Source organism: Phodopus roborovskii, unplaced genomic scaffold, assembly GCF_943737965.1.
Source record: "Phodopus roborovskii unplaced genomic scaffold, PHOROB, whole genome shotgun sequence".
Classification (NCBI taxonomy): Eukaryota; Metazoa; Chordata; class Mammalia; order Rodentia; family Cricetidae; genus Phodopus; species Phodopus roborovskii.
The window spans coordinates 78,605,470-78,623,403 of NW_026126418.1; the positions used below are offsets into that span (position 1 = coordinate 78,605,470).

The following is a 17,934-nucleotide window of genomic DNA, read 5'->3' on the forward strand; positions in this document are numbered from 1 at the left end:
AAGTCCTGGAACAGACAATGGAAAAAAGTGTGTGTGTGTGGGTGGGGGGGAAGCCAGAAACAAACAAACAAAAATAGCAACAGAGGCACTTACAGGTCTCACAGGGTGCTTACCTTGAGAGGAAACACCAAGTACCCAGCACACACACATTTAGACATGTCATGAAATATCCAGGTAGAGGAAGACCCTTTCAGAAAGCAGTCTGCCAACACAGAACAGAACCAAGCTAGCACCGGCCTTGCCTCCAGGAACACTAGCTTCTAAAAGAAAATTAACATTCAGAAGGAAAATTATTTTCAGCTTGGATTCTCTTACCTTCACCACCATTCAAATGCAAAGAACAAAATATTTTGTTGTTATGTTTTGTTTTTGAGACAGGGCTTCTCTGTGTAACAGCCCTGGTTGTCCTGGAGCTGACTTTGTAGACCAGGCTGGCCTCAAACTCACTTGCCTCTGCCTCCCAAGTGCTAGGATTAAAGGTATGCACCACCACACCTGGCTGAGAGTATTTTTAAAGACTCACCAATTCTGCTCTCTGCTCCTCCCTGTTCTAGAGACGGCCACATCTTTTCGTGCAGTGCCAGCCTCGTTTCTGAGACACAATGGTGAAGGTCGGAGTAAACGGATTTGGCCGTATTGGACCCCTGGTCTCCAGGGCTGCCATCAATTCTGGCAAGGTGAACATTGTTGCCATCAATGACCCCTTCATTGACCTCAACTACATGGTCTATATGTTCCAGTATGACTCTACCCAGGGCAAGTTCAAGGGCACAGTCAAGGCTGAGAATGGGAAGCTTGTCATCAACGGGAAGGCTATCACCATCTTCCCGGAGCAAGATCCCGCCAACATCAAATGGGGTGATGCTGGAGCCAAGTATGTTGTGGAGTCTACTGGCTTCTTCACTACCATGGAGAAGGCTAGGGCCCACTTGAAGGGTGGGGCCAAGAGGGTCATCATCTCCGCCCCTTCTGCTGAAGTCGCCATGTTTGTGATAGGTGTGAACCATGAGAAATATGACAACTCCCTCAAGATTGTCAGCAACGCTTCCTGTACTACCAACTGCTTAGCCCCCTGGCCAAAGTCATCCATGACAACTTTGGCATTGTGGAAGGACTCATGACCACAGTTCATGCCATCACTGTCACCCAGATGACTGTGGATGGCCTCTTGGGAAGTTGTGGTGTGATGGGCATGGGGCTGCCCAGAACATCATCCTTGCATCCACTGGTGCTGCCAAAGCTGTGGACAATGTCATCCCAGAACTGAACGGGAAGCTCATTGGCATGGCCTTCCGTGTTCCTACCCCCAATGTGTCTGTCGTGGATCTGACATGCCGCCTGGAGAAAGCTGCCAAGTATGACAACATCAAGACAACATCAAGGTGATGAAGCAGGCATACGAGGGCCCACTGGAGGGCATCCTGGGCTACACCGAGGACCAGGTTGTCTCCTGTGACTTCAACAGTGACTCCCACTTTTCCACCTTTGACGCTGGGGCTGGCATCACTCTCAATGACAACTTCGTGAAGCTCATTTCTTGGTATGACAATGAATGCAGATACAGCAACAGGGTGGTGGACCTCATGCCTACATGGTCTCCAAGGAGTAAGAGCCCATCCTGGACCATCCACCCCCAGCAAGGACATGAACAAGAGAGAGGCCCTGGCTGCTGAGTAGTCCCTGTCCAACAACCCCTGACACTGATCTCCCTCACAGTTTCCATCCCAGACCCCCAGAATTAAGGGGCTTAGGGAGCCCTGCTCTCTTGAGACCATCAATAAAGTTCACTGCACCTGTCAAAAAAAAAAATTCAACAATTCACAGAACTCACTTTCCATGTGCTCTGTGATGACTGGATTCTGCAATGTCCCCCACAAGCCTGATCCCAGTGGTAGTGATGTTTGGGGAGGCTGTGGAGCTGTTAACAGGTAGGGCCTACTCAGCAGAAGCAGGTAATTAGGGGTGGGCCTACTTCTTGACAGTTATAGCCAGTCTCCTCTCTGTCTCTGTTTCCTGTTTAAAAAAAGAGCCTCTGCTGTTCTGATGTTCTAGCCACCATGACTGGTATGGCTCTGCCAAGCCTACCCCATGGAGACAAACCAGCACTTTCTGAAATTACAAATCCCACGTCTGTCTGCCAGGTGTTTTGCTCACAATGATATGACTAACACATGCCTACCAACTTAAGATGGTGCATTAAGATTTATGCTAGAAAAATAATCAACCAAGAAAGAGAAAACTGGGATCCTGGAATGTCAGAACCAATCCAAAAGTAGTGACTGGAAATTCCAGGATGACGATGAGAACCCAGGTCAGTGAATAGTCTGTCCAGAGAAGAGAAGTGAGGGTCTCAAGGAGCTGGTGGTTTGATTGACAATGGAAAATTTAAGATATTAATTTTTGAATATATAATAAAGTATGCAGTCAAGATGGCTCAGTGATGACCTGAGTCTGACCTCTGGGACCCACATGGGAAGAACTGACTCTTGTAAGTTGTCCTCTGTACTGCAACATGCATGGATGCACACACACACAAAGGGGGGGGAATAGAATAAAAATTTAAAAAGAAGGGAAGAAAATGTGAAATAAAAAAACAAATGCAATTTAAAACTTCAAGAAAAGCAAAATATGTAGGAAAATCATGGTTTAAAATCATGGTTCAGAGCAACTATATTAAATGAACAAGCCTGTGATGTCAAACACACATGTGACAGTCAGTGGACCCCTAGAGCGCTGAACTCAACAAGCACCTTACCTGCTGAGCCATCCTACCAGCTCCCATGGAGGATTAAAAAGTGATGATTAAGCTTTAAACACACACACACACACACACACACACACACACACACACACCTTTCAAAAGGGATTGTTTAGCTAGGGTGGTGGCTCCAGCCTGAGATCCAGGACTCAGGATGCTGAGGCAGGAGAATTATCATGAGTTCAAATCCAGTCTGAGTTACGTGGTGAGTTTCAGGAAACTAGGCTATAGATTCAGACTCTGCCTTGAGAGAGAGGGGGGGGAGAGAGAGAGAGAGAGAGAGAGAGAGAAATCAAAGGGGGTATTTGACAGGAAGAGGGATACTAGCATCAAAATTGGAGCTGTGCAACGACTCCATGGTCCCTAGTTGCTATCATAATCAATCCATCTCTTTAGAAATCTCCTCTCTGCTCTGAAAGCCCCTGATTTGAGCAGGTTTTCTCTCCCAGCCTCAGGTTGATCACCTACAAAAGGGAGTCTTGCTAGCTTTTGGTGTCTCCAACCTCCACTCCCACTTCTTCTTTTCCTCCATCCTAGACAGGTATGTGGGAATCTGAGGTATACAATTGGTTTAAAAAATTCAGTGGAAAAAGAAAAAAAAAAATCTTCAGTTTCTGAGAAACAGTCTTTACAGCACAGCAGTGAGGGGGTGTTTTGCCTCAATGTGTGTGTGTGTGTGTGTGTGTGTGTGTGTGTGTGTATGAGTGTGTGTATATGAGTGTACGTGGGGGTGCCTATAAGCATGGTGTGTATGCACATGGGCTTCTTTAAATGTGTGAGAATATGTATGTATGCTCATGGATGCCTGTGTGTGTGTGTGTGTGTGTGCACGCGCATGCACACACATGGGCATCTGTGTATGTGTGCATGCCCCCAAGCACACCCATTAGCATGAGTAAAGTGTATGTGTCCATGCTTGTGTGCACATAGGTGCCTGTGGGCATGGTGTGTATCCACATCGGTGTTGGTAAGTGCATGTGTGTTCGTGTATGTTTTGTGTGTATGTGCACACTTATGGGTGCCTGTGAGCATGTGAGGTGAGTGTGTGTGTGTGTGTGTGTGTGTGTGTGTGTATCACTGCTTAGTGGCCCCTCTTTAATAATTGGGGAGGGAGTGTCAGCTGGAGGCTGCCGTGCTGCAAGCATCTTCCTGAAAGTGGAGGGCAAGAGGGTGACTGCTTAATGACTAGATGTTAAATGTTCCAAACAATTTATACATTTAGAATCCTAAGTTTTCAAAACTCAGCACGCCGTGCCGTTCTGCAGATCTTGTTTATAACACATTCTGCTAAAATTATCCCGGTGCCTCCTGCGCTGCCTGTGGCACAGATGCTCCGGGACCTGAAGCTGTTTGGATTCCAGAGACTCCTGCCCAAGTTATTTGCGTTCGCCGTAAATGAAACGTGAAACTGAGGAACCTCAGCTCAGAGGATTTTTATAAATATATGTCTAATCTTCGCAGCGGGCACTGCAGTTCAAGTTTTATTTATGTGTGTTTTTGCCTCCTAGGGCCCCAAGGGACTTGTTTTCCCTTGTGTCTGCAAGGGCTTCTCTCTGTTGAAGGAGGGGAAGCAGGGTAGAGCCCAGCTTGATTCCTAAGAAGTCCAGGAGGGTGGTTCAAGCTCTGCTGCTTATGTTTAGCGTTTCTTACCAACCTCAAGCCTCATCCTGCCTCATCCGAGTAATGGGGACAGTCCTCATTCTCACTGTGGATTATGCAAAATACTCAATAAGACTGTCTCATTCATTCAGAGGACATTTACTGAGGCTAGATGGTTTTTGTTCTTTAAATGCCTGCTACATGTTAGTGTAGGGGTGGAGTTCTTTCAACAACACAGGCAGTCAGATCAAGCACTACAAGCTCTGTCTGCCCAGGACCCAGGCATTGGGAGATTTTGAAATCTCCCAGATGACTTCAATGTGAAATTGAGTCTGAGAACCACTGACCTAGATAAATGGCTCTCACACTTTCATGTGCAGAACATTCCCCAGAGTTTTGTTAAAGAATATCACACAGAGTAGGTGGGAGAGCAGGGTTGCTAAGCACTGCATCTCTAATAAGCCCTTGGGTGATGCTGTTGCTGGTGTGTGGACCACACTGGAGTCCAGCATCTGGGACCTGGGAGAGTCCCTGGGAGCAGCATGCATACCAGTTGGTGGCAGCTGCTGCCCGTGTGGCTCCTAGGAGGAACATGGACAATTAAGCAGATGGTGACAATGATAAATACTATGCAAGAAGTACAGGGACCAGCCAGGCCGTAGTGGTATACACCTTTAATCCCAGCCCTTAGGAGGTAAAGGCAGGCAGAGCTCTGTGAGTTTGAGGCCAGCCTGGTCTACAAAGCTACACAGAGAAACTCTGTCTCAAAAAACCAATAAAATAAAATAAACAAAAGAAGTACAGGGTACTATGGAAGCTCACAGAAGCCTGCGGGGGGGGGGGTGCGGGGGGGGGGGAGGGAACCAAAGGACTGGGCTTTGGGGATTTAGGACAGCTATCCTGGAGCAAGCTAAGCTTTAACCAAAAGAAAGGGGAGGGTGCTGGAGAGGGTGATACAGGCAAAGTGCATGTGCAAAAACCCAGAGTAGTAGAGCAGACAAAGCAGAGTGAGTGGAGAGTCCAGCTGAAGTTGCATGAGTGGGGCTGAATCAGGAAGTGGATGGGGGAGGTAGCAAAGCATTCAGGGGTTGGGGAGATGTGTGACTTGCCCTGTGTGACCATCATTCATTTACCTTATTCTTCTCTTTTCCAAGTCACTGTCAGCAAAGCAAGATTTTAGACTTGCCTTGCTTTGTGTGGCACTCAAGGTCAGCTACTGCCTGAACAACCCTGTCCTAACCCCATTCAAAAGCTCTTGACCTATGTGTGGTTGGGGAGGAGGGGGACAGACACCCAGATCTATGGAACTACAGATCAGTTGGTCTGGGTAGATTCTGATAGATCAGAATAAGGTGACTATGTGTAGAATAGGAATAACTGGGGTACAGAGAGGTGTGCCCACAGATGGAGATCTAGGAGTGTTTTTGCCAGGGAGAATTTAAAGGGTGACATGACTTCAATTTTTCAAAGAAGACAAAAAGGACATACTAGAGATAATGGTATGCCAAGAGAATGGTGGTCAAGCCATCGAGGATGCATGAAGGGATCAAGAACTGGCTGTGACCTTGACATCAGTGATGTCCCAGTACCTGGCACAAACCTGGCACATAAGTGTTTGTTGAGTGAATGTTGGAAATAGGTTTATTTTATGTTCTCTCCAGTTCATGTACTGAAGCCTTTATCTCCTGTTTAACTCTCTATGGAGAATGGGCTTTTGGGAAAAAAATAGGTCATGGGGGTCCCTTCCCTGTCTATCATGGTGTGATAGGCAGAAGGTCTACATTTCAGAAAGAGAGCTCTCCCCAGGGCCTCAGTGATTCATAGGCTGGCCATTGGTTGAGCCACCCCACCAATGGCATTTTTTATGACAGCCCAAAAAGAATAGTACAGGCATGATCCGGAAAAAATAGGTTCTGGCTATACAGGTGGCCCTGCAGGCCAGCAGGGCTTAGTTCAGGTGGCATCAAGAGTTATTAAGACATTTCTGTTAAGCAGGCAAATAGTAGCTTACCCCACCCACTACTGTCTCTGATGCCAGACCAGCTTGAGATATCTGGAACATCTATACCCCTCTACCCTTCCAGTTACTAAAGGATTAATGCTCTAAATATTAAGAGCAAAGTCACTGACTCTCATTCTGCTATGATCCAACGGTTAGATACCAGGAACTTCACCACATGCTAGTAACATGGTCCATGTGAGGGTATCAAAGGTCAGCTGGCTGATGGTGGTGGTGATGGGTGAGTACTTATGTGATGGAGTAGGGCCAAAAGCTTCCCATTTCCAACTCCAAAACTAGCTCAGTAGATGTTCTGTGTCCTATGCCTTACACTTGCCACACCTGTCTGTCACCTGGCTTTTTCTTCTCCTGGATCAGCATGATCAGCCTGACTCACAATGCCTCTTACACAAGTCAGTAAGCAGTACTCCTCCATGGTATCTGCCTCCAGATTTCAGCTTGAGCTCCTGTCCTGACTTCTCTTCATGATGGACTGTACCCCATTAGAGGAAATAAACTCCTTCCAACATGCTTTTGGCTTGCTCTCTGTGGTTTGCTCAGGACCAACTGCCAGCTATGGCATCAGCCAACTGTGGCACCAGGCAACATACCCATAGTCCATCTGATAGAGGCAATTCCTCAACTGAGGTTTCCTTTTACCAGGTGACTTTAGTTTGTGGCAAAAATTAACCAGCAACAGCCTCTGACTAGCCCAGGTTCAGTGCCTCATCATCTCATGACCAATCAACAGTGGTTCATGGGGCCATGTTGTCTGATGTTCATGATGTAATCTTGTGAATGGAATGCTTGAGTTGTGTTCATGTCTTGTATCTGTGTGCTGGAAGTAGACAAAAATCTCTAGAAAGAAAACATGAATCCCAGAAATGAGAGATGTATGTAACAAAGTAGTAAGTGTGAGCAAGTGTGTGCTCTGTGGAGTCATGGAAGGTTCTGGAAGCATAATTTGGTGGGATTTAGTGACAGTGGTTCCCATGGTGATGCAGAGAAGAATGGAGGAGGTCAGGAGAAGCCACTGCAGTGTCAGACGGGAAGTAAGGGATCAGGCAGTAGGCAGCAGGAGTGAGACATAAAGATGATGATGGGGACTGGAACATTTGAGACAAGTTCTGTTCATTTGCTGGGAGCTATTGTGAACAGTGATGAGCAGGAACCCACATGTGTCTACTGTCTCCCTTCTCCAGATGGCTGAAGAGAGGAGGAGATCTGGCTGTGTGATCTGACCAAGTGGTCCTGTTGTCACATCAAGATCTTCTGATGAGCTGAGCCACCTTCCATGTCAAGGCTTGCATATGGTTTTGTTTGAACACAAGACCTATTCTTTTGGTGGCTTCTTTGCCTGTAAAACCTAAAATAGCTACTATGTAGTCCTTCCACAACCATGGATCCTTTCATTGCCATTGTCCCCCACCTCAGGGCCAGAGACTGTGCATTGCTTCTTCCACAGGGTAGAACACAGGCAGCCTTTGCATTTTTAATTTAAAAGTGAGTCCTGGTTGGCCAGGACCTAGTAGACAGTTTCAGCATCATTACCAGGTTGTATCCTAAGGGGCCTAGTGCAGATAGCCTCCTGCACATTCCTTACATCATGGTCCTCACCATCCCAAGCACCCATGGAGAGTGAACATCAAAGAATCTGTATAAAGCTGAAGCATGGAAAGGCTAGCAGGCTCTCTGCAAGCAGATCCTAGCAGTATAGATGTGAGGAACCAAGGACAGAGAGGAGAGCAGAAGGTACATCAGTACACATACCCAAGGCCAAGTTCAACCACAGTGGAAGGAGTAGCAGGAGAAGGTGGGAGCATAGCTTTGGAGGCTCAAAGGCTGGGGTGAAGCCAATCTGGTGAAAGACGGTTAGAATGAATGCAAGAGGCTTTGGGGTGCGTCTTGGAAAAGATACAACCCAGATCCCTACTGCTTAGTGAAAGGATGAGGCAACAGAGGACAGAGCATTTTGCACTCTCACTGTGTGTTCATGATGGAGCATGTTCCTCAGGAGAAGGGCAGTTTTACAGCATAGCTGCTGTGTGTCTGCAGCAAGCCAGGCATCAGGCATTCTCTTTGTATCTCAAAGCTCATTACTGAAGTAAGGCAAACATGTGGCAACATGCACAAATTTGAAGTGAACAGTTCAATGGCTCTGTACAAACCAAATAGATACCCTTGTGTACACATGCACAGTCAGATGCAGATTCATGTGCACACAGGTACCCATAGATATACACACTATATGCACATGCATACATATCCATATCCATATATGCATATGTACATGGATATGTAAAATATGTGTAGACATGTAATACATATGCACATATAGAGACACATATTTGCACATATTAATACAGGCACACATGTTTATACATAGATATACACATATTGTATAAAGATGACATATATGAATACACTATACATGTATTTACCTGCATAGACACACAAGTGAATGCACATGTGCATATGCTCATACACATATATACACACGAGTTTGGATACACATCCATGTATAAAGGTTCATGTGGGCACACATACATAGCCATATCTTGCTAGTAAAACTTAAGGAAATTCTCCCTGCTGGCTCTCTGAAGTAGCCCTGATGAGGCAAGAGGTTATGGTAATCCTCAACCCCCAGCCTGCAAAGTCTAAGCTATCAGTGCCCATATCTTCAAAGCCGTGCATTTTGCCAATGACCAGAGTGAGCTTGGCATGGATTTTCCCCAGTAAAGCCTCTGGACGGAAATGAAGCCCAGTGGGCACCCTGACTTAGCTTCCCAAGATGTCATACGGGAGCGTGGGCCCCAATGAAAGCTGTGGGATCCTATGTGAGAATTGTTTTAGGCCACTGAGCTTGTGGTCAATTGTTAACCACTAGGGTCAGGGCCTGTGTGAGCAAGGTGTGTGTCAGTCAGGCTGTATGAGCAGTGGCTAGAAATGTGTGTTTGAATGTTTGTATCTTCATGTATGTGTCTGGTGTGTGTGTGTGTGTGTGTATGCAGCTGATGATGTTACATGTGTGCTTGTGAGCGAGCAAGCATGTATCACACATGCATGTACTGTGCTCTTTTATTGCTTCCTCCTTGGGCTTGATGTTGTGGGTGAATAAAATTTAAAGAGCTCTAAATTTTTAAAAAAGAGCCCTAAAGGGAGTGGAGCGCTGGTGCGTGAGTCATTACTTGAACACCTGTGAACTGTTGATTTTAATTGGGCCACAGCTGTCAGGTTGTGGAGTGGGAGGGATTGGTCCCTTGGCTGGTCTGACTCTAACACCCTCCTCTGCTGTCAAACCTTTGTGTAGGTGGGAGACAGGAGCAGAAGAGCATGGTGGTTCCTAGAACCCTGGCCTTCAGTTTCCCAGTGGGCAGTGAGAAGTGGCTATGTGCTCTTGGCAGGGAAGCTGGCTTTGGTACAGCCTTGGGTGGCAGTTTCCCTCCTTCCCCCCTTGGGGTAGCTGGGGATCAGCCCCTACCCCAAGACCTGTGACCTTCCACTTATGCATAAGCATAGAACCATGAATACGCCTAGCTGCAAATTCACCTGAGGGAAAAAAAACAAATACAAAAAAAAAAAAAAAAAAAAAAAACCAGCAAAAAGACAATGGCACCTAGCACTAGATGTGTCAACTTCTGAGCACTGGATATGCTCCATTGCCTCATGGCAGCCTACTGAGCTGGCACAGATTAGCTCCATTCTATAGATGAGGAAACGGAGGCGCAGGAGGGCTAAAGGCTTGCCGAAGCCTCACAGCACTGAACTAATGGGGGATGTCTTTCTGTATTTATGTTTCTCTTATTGATTGATGAAAAAACACTGATTGGCCAGTAGCCAGGCAGGAAGTAGGCAGGGCTACCAGGCCAGGAGAATTCTGGGGAGAGGACACAGAGAGAGGTCTCAAGATAGACTCCATGTAGTTGCTGAAGGATAAATATGCTGGAGCCTTTCCTCTGGTAAGATAAGACCACATGGAAATACTTAGATTAATATAAATTGGTTAATAATTAAGAGAGAGCTAGCCAATAAGAAGCCTAAGCCATCAGCCAAACAGTTTCTAATTAATATGTCTCTGTCTGTCTATTTGAGGCTGAAGGGCAATGGGACCAGGCTGAACAGAAACTCCAGCTACATTAGACAGTCCCACACTCAGTTATGTCCAGCTCTATACATACCCAGCCTGGGAGAGCTTCCCACACATTTGGGGAAAACTTCTCAGCAGCTCACCACCCTGCTCACAGCCACTACTAGACATTCACAAAGTTTGTCCACATACACAGGCATGTGTGTGAATACACACCCACACAATACTTGCCAATGTATGTCCTCCATCCACATGCAAGCACACACTGGGCCCATTCCACCTCAGACATGCACCCCACATATCTCCTTGAACACCCTTATGACATGCTTGACACTCCCACTAGTCACAAATGTGGGTGACATGTGTCTGCCTACAAGCTGCTTCCATCACAAAACACTTTCAGGACACATTGGCTTTCCTTTCTTCAAACAGGAAACATCCTTGTAGATCTGCCTCACTAGGCAGCACCCCTCAGAGCAGCTCCCCCAGCCTGTTCCCGTGTGGCAGGGCTGTGTGTGTTTCTTGCTGTCCCACAGTGGACTGCATGCACAAGCACTTGGCAGGTTGCATAGGATTTGGTCATCCTCACACCTGTTGGTCAGCAGGGGCTGCCAGGAAATGGCTGAACCCTGTCCCTTGTCCTTGCCAATCCAATCTGTTATGTACATACCCAGGAGACATTAGCTGCAGGGCATGACACATGCCCTGACATAGAAGAACTATGTGACCCAATTATAGGTCTTCTGACCTGATAACACTGCGTTTGGGCTCTGTTGCCTTCTTCATCCTAGGTCACCTGGACCTTCATTTCAAGTACCATATACTTCCCCATTCTGAAGGCAGCAAGGACTAGCCTCCCTTCTGCCTCTGCCCCTCTAGGTGTCTGTCACTTTATTTGGTGAAGGCTACATTGATCACAACCAGTCTTTCCTTGTCATCTTGCCTGGCTCCCTCTCCCTTGCCCCTGGCTGCTGGGCATAGCACAGTACCCTGACACTGCCACTCCCTTACATCCTTCACTCAACTTCAAGGCTGTTGAGTGACCAGGCTTCAGCCACCTGAGCTCTGTGTGCTCTCTTCTGCTGGTTGCAGCAAAACCCCTGTGAACTCTCTGCTTCTGGAGGTCCTCCTCATTGGCACCACGAACTACTGTATCGCCTTTTGTGGACAAAACCACTTGACTTCTCATTGTAAGTCCACACAAGGCCCCAGCCAGAGGCCTTGCAATCAAGCAAAGATGTTTTCCTTCATACAGGATCTGCCCCCTTCCAGGGGCTCTACTCTAATGGAGGCATACTGTTCCTGGCTCCTGCCTCCCTTCACCTGAGCAGCGACTCCTGTCTCAGTGCATCAACTGTTTTAACAGTTGTTGTTTCCTCAGCAGTCAAACGATACAAAGACAATATGCAGTACAGTATGCAGATTCTCTCCATCTTTATGTGGCTTTTTTTATTACTCTGTTGATTTTAGTTTTTTTTTTTTTTTCATTTTTTGAGACAGGGTTTCTCCGTGTAACTCTTATCTGTCCTGGAATTCACTCTACATGCCAGGTTTACTTCGAAATCACAGAGATCTGCTTGCCTCTGTCTCCCGAGTGCTGGGATTAAAGGCATGTGCCACCACACCCAGCTGTTCTCTGTCTTTTTATTATTTTTTAAACCATTTTATCTTTTTTCTTTTTCTCTCTCAAGCTAACGTATATTTTAGAACACACTGTAAACCTTTAGTGGTTTTTCTTAATGTTAATCTGTCTTTACTGTAAATCTTTATCTTTCTCTGGCCATGAGTCTTTTATCTAGTAAACAACATTGCTAAAATGAAAGTCATAGCTGTGTTAGCCGCGGTCTATCCAAGATGGCGGCGGCTATTTTACCGCCAGCACTGAGAGCTGTGCTCACTGTCTTGGTCTACACTGCTATCCAGCAGCTTGTTGTCAGCTTGGAGATGTGGTCACTGCCATTGCCAGCTTTGATACACACCAATGAATTGTTAGCAGAGTTTCTTAAAAGCCGTGCGGTTTTTTGCTGCTTATGCTGAGTCAGGAAACTTCCCTTAAAGGAGCCGCACAAATATCTGCTTGTCTCTTGCAAATCAGAGTCCAACTGAGAAAAATGCTGCTACCAAGAAACCTTGCTTGTCTCTGTTCTTTTGTTTATAAAACCCTTTTTTAAGCTTTTGTTAAATTTTAAGTGGAAGTTCTTATTAGCCACGTGGGCACCGTATGTAAGGAGTAGGTTTTTCCTCTCACCGCTGGTCTTGTCCCGCCACCGCGCCAAATAATGCTCAGAGACTCTGTGTTTGATATAAATGCTGTTGGCCAGTTACTTGTTTCCTATCGGCTAGCTCTGTCTTAAGTATTAACCCATTTCTGTTAATCTACATATTTCCATGTGCTTTCATCTTATCGGGGAATGGGGCCTATGTCTGGTCTCCCCAGTCTCTCCATGCTGACTCCTCCTTCCCACTTCATGTTTCCTCCTGTCTCCTAGTTCTGGCATAATTGTTTGTGCTCAGGTGACAGGGCTTAAAGAAACCAGTCCCTCCTCACATCCCCACTTCATTCTCTTTAGGAGGGAGCTCTCTGCATGGTTCTCCTATTTCCTCACATTCTCTCTGGACAAGTCTATTTTTATTTTATTTCATGGAATTTGTCTTTTGAAATAAATAACCACCTTCTTGTAGTAATTTTTCTTTACCTGGGAATGCAAATATCACACAACACATTGGACTGTTTTTTTTAGCAGTAACCTCAAATTAGGCAGTTGCTGTGTTGTGATAAATATGTAGATAAGGGAAGCTGGGGTCCCAGGAGCCACTCATCCTAGCTTAGAGAGGAATATGGCTGCACCATGCTGGGGCCTCAGAGGCTTACCAAGCTCCTCAACAGGTTAAAAGCAAGAGCTGGTCTAGGCTCTCCCTTTTCCTGCCAACCCAGAATAGAGTTCTTTCCACTAGGTCACTGTCCTCACCTTTGGGAAACGCTGTCACATATTTCATGCTCCCTTTAATCTCCCAAAGTCAGACTCAAATGTACAAACAGGCACAAAATGGTCCAGGACTTGTAACTTGACTAGGATGTGTGCTTTCAACTGCCAGACAACTTGGAATGTTCCTAAAACAAGAGGACAGTTTCCTGATCCAAAAATGGCCCACACACATCTCTGCCTTCCCCTATCTCACTCTTTTCTCCTTAATCTCAGCTGACGACAACCCCTTCTTACCCGTTGAGCATAGCTGGCAACAATTGGATGTCAAGATATGGGAGCCCTTGTGCACCATAGCATCGACAACCTCTAGGTGTAAATGCACCCATGGCAGTGGACTTTAAGCTGCTAATGCTTTGCTAACTAGTCCAGAAAGTTCATCCAGCTGCTGTTTCCAGTCAGTTCCTTTCCCCCACCCTGCTCTGAAACCAGCCTGTTCAAGCTGGTCCCTGTTGTCCTGCTGAAAGCACTTACCCAGTTCCTCTGTGGGCTGGTGTTATCCTGGGAAAACCCCAGAATCTCTCTCCTCAAGGAATCCTTCCTCAGATATCCTTCTCCCCTCTGTTTCATCTGTCAGCATTCAGACATGCTATCCTGACCTTGGGTAAAGCACCTTCCCATTTCTCCTCACCTATTCATCACATTCTCAGAAGGGCAAGGTGGTAGTGGCCCCCCTCTCCTGCTTATCCTCCAGTTTACCCCATTTGTCCCCACCACCCTGAGGAATATTGTGGCCAAATTCATTGAGGTTGTCTGGGAATTATGGTATCCTTGGCCCTGCCCTCTGGAATGAGTTGGAAAGCTGCGAAGAGCATGGTCCCTGCCTGCCTCATCTGCTGACACGGTCTTCATTTTCCTGACTGACTGGCTGACCTCCCCCAGTTCCTCCAACATGAATAGCTCAGAAAAATGAGTTTCTTGTTTGGGGCACTGATATATTCCCAGAGCCCAGCAGTGTGAACACAAGGTAGATGCAATATGTATATTTGTTAGCTGAGTAAATGAATGAATGAATGAATGAGATGCTAAAACTCAAATCTAGATCTGCTAGTTTGCTGTGTTCTTCTGTACCAAAAGCCACAGGAATCCACTCTTAAATTCAGCTGTGGTCTTGTTATAGTAACATTTTGCTGAAGGGACTCAACCTGCAACCAACAATCTGTTTCTCTCTTGTTTAATTTTTTTCATGATAAAGTAGGAAGAAAATCTATTATTTCAGCATGACAGGTCCAGTTCTCATGTTCCAACACTGAACTCCTTAGTCCAGCAGCTAGGAACTTGCTATCCTGTGCATGTCTCAATCTGCCAGGACCACTGTTTTAGTCAGGGTTACTATTGCTGTGATGGAACACCATGACCAGATCAATCTGTGGAGGGAAGGGTTTATTCAGCTTTCTTGTCATAGTTCATTATCAAAGGAAGCCAGAACAGGAACTCAGGCAGGGCAGGAACCTGTAGGCATGTGATGGGAGATGTCATTCTGTATATGTTTCTCATACAGGTTAATGAATAAAGCACTGTTGGCCAATAAGGAAGGAAGATAGGAGGGACTAGGAGACAAGGAGGGAAGAGGAAGTAGTAAGGAGGAGTCAGCAATGGAGAGACCAGGGAGACCAGACACCTGCCCCACTCCCCGGTAGGTGAAATCACGTGGAAATACATAAAAATAGGTTAATAATTAAGACAGAGCTAGCTAATAAGAAACTAGTACCTGGCCAACAGAATTGTATCTAATACAGAGTCTCTGTGTGTTAATTGGGGCAGGCGCGGTGGCGGGACAAGACCAGGCAGAGGGCGGAAAAAACCTTACTCCTTACAGGCATGATTTGATGCAGAGGTCATGGAGGGGTGCTGCTCACTGGCTTGTTCTTCATGGCTTGCTCAGCCTGGTTTCTTATAGTACCCAGTAAAACCAGCCCAGGGATGGCACTGCCCACAATGGGCTAGGCTCTCCCTAATCAATCACTAAGAAAATGTCCCATAGGATGCCTACATCGATATTATGAAGACATTTTCTCAATTGAGGCTCCCTTCTCTCAGGTGACTCTAGCTTGTGTCAAGTTGACATAAACTGGCCAACACAGCCACCATTACAAAGATGGATTAAACAACAGTTCTGGTCCCCTGAAGAGTAGACCTCCAAGATCCAAACTGTCAGCAGGATGGTTCTCTTGAGGAAAAAACTTTCTAGGGTCTCATCTTTGGCTCACAGGTGGCCATGGCCCCCTGTGTCTTCACACTATTTTCAATCTGCATATGTTCATATTCAAATCTTTTCTTATAAGGACACTGGTGTGATTAGAGTCACCATAATGATTTCATTTTAACTAAATATTTTTAAAGGTGCTATCTCCATACAGCCACATTACAGTGCAGTGGGGATAGGCTCTGACCTCTGACAGAGTTCAGGCTATAGCATGTAGCCTGGCTGGCTCTGTTCCATATGAACACCCCTTTTCCTGACACTTTCCCCCAAGTACTGCATCAACCAATATTTCCATGGCTCCCACAGATAAAGTCAGAAGAACTGTATTATGACTCTGCCTCCCTTCCTTAGACTACAAGATCATCGAATGCAGACAAAGCTGGAAGTCTCTATGTGGCCAGCACCAAGCTTGGCAGGTGTGGAAGCACTGAGAAGCAAGGAAGAAACAGGTTGTCCATGGGTTTCCTCCTGGCCTGGCCCTTGCTGTCTCTAAAACAATGGTGGGTAAGATGACAAACCATGGCATCTTTCCTGCTTCCACAGCCAAGGATGACACTTGCTTCCAGATTTTCAGAAACTAAGATTATAGGGACCACCCCCACCCCAGGTTAATTTCTTCCTTCTTAAAAATGAATTTATTTAATGTGCATTCCTGTAAGTATGTCTGTGTGAAAGCATCAGGTCCCCTGGAACTGGAGTTACAGACAGTTGTGAGCTGCCTTGTGGGTTCTGGGAATTGAATCTAGGTCCTCTGGAAGAGCAGCCAGTACTCTTAACCACTAAGCCATCTCTCCAGTCCAGGTATGATTCTTTTATTTATAAAAAATATACTAAATATCAAGCCTATCATGAGTATATAACTATTGTACATACTTAGACAAGTTTCTAACATAGAACCAAATCTCAACTATGTTCTTTGAATTTAATTCTGTCTGCTTTTTCTAGCCCACTCTGAGTTCTTCTGTAGCCATTTTACCTTTGTGACCATTCCTTTGAGCAATGGGGATCAGAACACCTGTCCTGTTACTGGAATAATATGAGAAAATAGGGATTTGGGGAAAATAAAAACCCACTTTGGTTGGGGCAGGTGACACAGTGGCAGAGAGCTCAAATAGCATACAGGAGGGCCTAGGTTCTATCTCATAATGTTCTGAGAAAGGATTTTTTTTATGATGTCATGTTATTATTATTGAATTACAAATAGTGACCTTGCTTTCTCAGAGAAGTACAGTCTTTAAGACAACCATACCTGAAGAGGAGGAGGAGGAAGAGCCCATTGGAGTGGTTATTGAGGAGGAGCGTTTCCATCAGCAGGGAGCCCCAAGAGCATCCAACAGAAGCTGCGCCATTATGTGAACTTGTCAAGACAGAAGCATGGTAACCCTGTATACAGTGCAGAGCCTTCTCAGAAGCACACGATATTTTTGTATTTCCTTTATGTGAATTTTTTAAGCTTCGAATCTGATGGCCTTAATTTCCTTTTTGACACTGAAAGTTTTGTAAAAGAAGTCCTATCCATACACGTTGTTGCAAGATGTGAATTATTGACACTGAACTAACTGTACTGTTTGGAAAGGGGCCCTCAAGTTTTTGGCATTTTTTTCTTTGTATGTGTGTATGTATTTCTTTCTTTTTTTTTTTTAAGTTCTTTTAAGGAGGGGAGGGTAAGTATACCACTGTGTGTCCGGGCATCATTGGAAGATTGCTCTGTCTAGTTGGGCAGTCTGCTCTTGTTCTCTCTCTGCTATATATAAAATGGTGCTGTTCTGGGAGGGGGGAAAGCAACTTTTTCAATATATTGAACTTTTGTATGGAATTTTTTTGTAATAAGTGATCAAGGTTACAAATTCTTTTTAAATAGAAAAGAGAAGAACATTTTTGTAAGAAGGCAATATTAATCTAGTCATCATGTAAGCACTCTGGATAGAGGTTCCACATGTCTGGATGTTCAGCCACTTCTCTTAAATTCTTGATTCACAAAGGGGAGTGGGGTGGGGCAGGCAGGGTTAGGGTGGGGAAGGGGATTCTCAAATGCTCTAGTTGTGTTTTTTAAGATAGTGTAACATGCTTAAATTTCTTATGCAATATTAACAAATAAAAAGCTGTTTACTATTGAAAAAAAAAACAAATAGTGACCTTGCAATTATTTCCCCTGAGCACAGTATATATTGCTGTTAAATAATGGAACTTTTCTGGTTTGGATGAATGGGAATGTGTTTGTGAATTAGTGATAAGTCTGAATTATGGGACATCACAGAAAAAGTTGTATTAGTTTCAAATTAATGGGAATTAATGACTAAC

At 45.4% G+C, this 17,934-nt stretch overlaps 1 pseudogene; it reads left to right on the top strand.

Moving 5' to 3' along the window:
* Positions 1–602: 602 nt before the first annotated feature.
* On the top strand, positions 603–1,386 carry LOC127222151 (glyceraldehyde-3-phosphate dehydrogenase-like; annotated as a pseudogene).
* Positions 1,387–17,934: the final 16,548 nt, after the last annotated feature.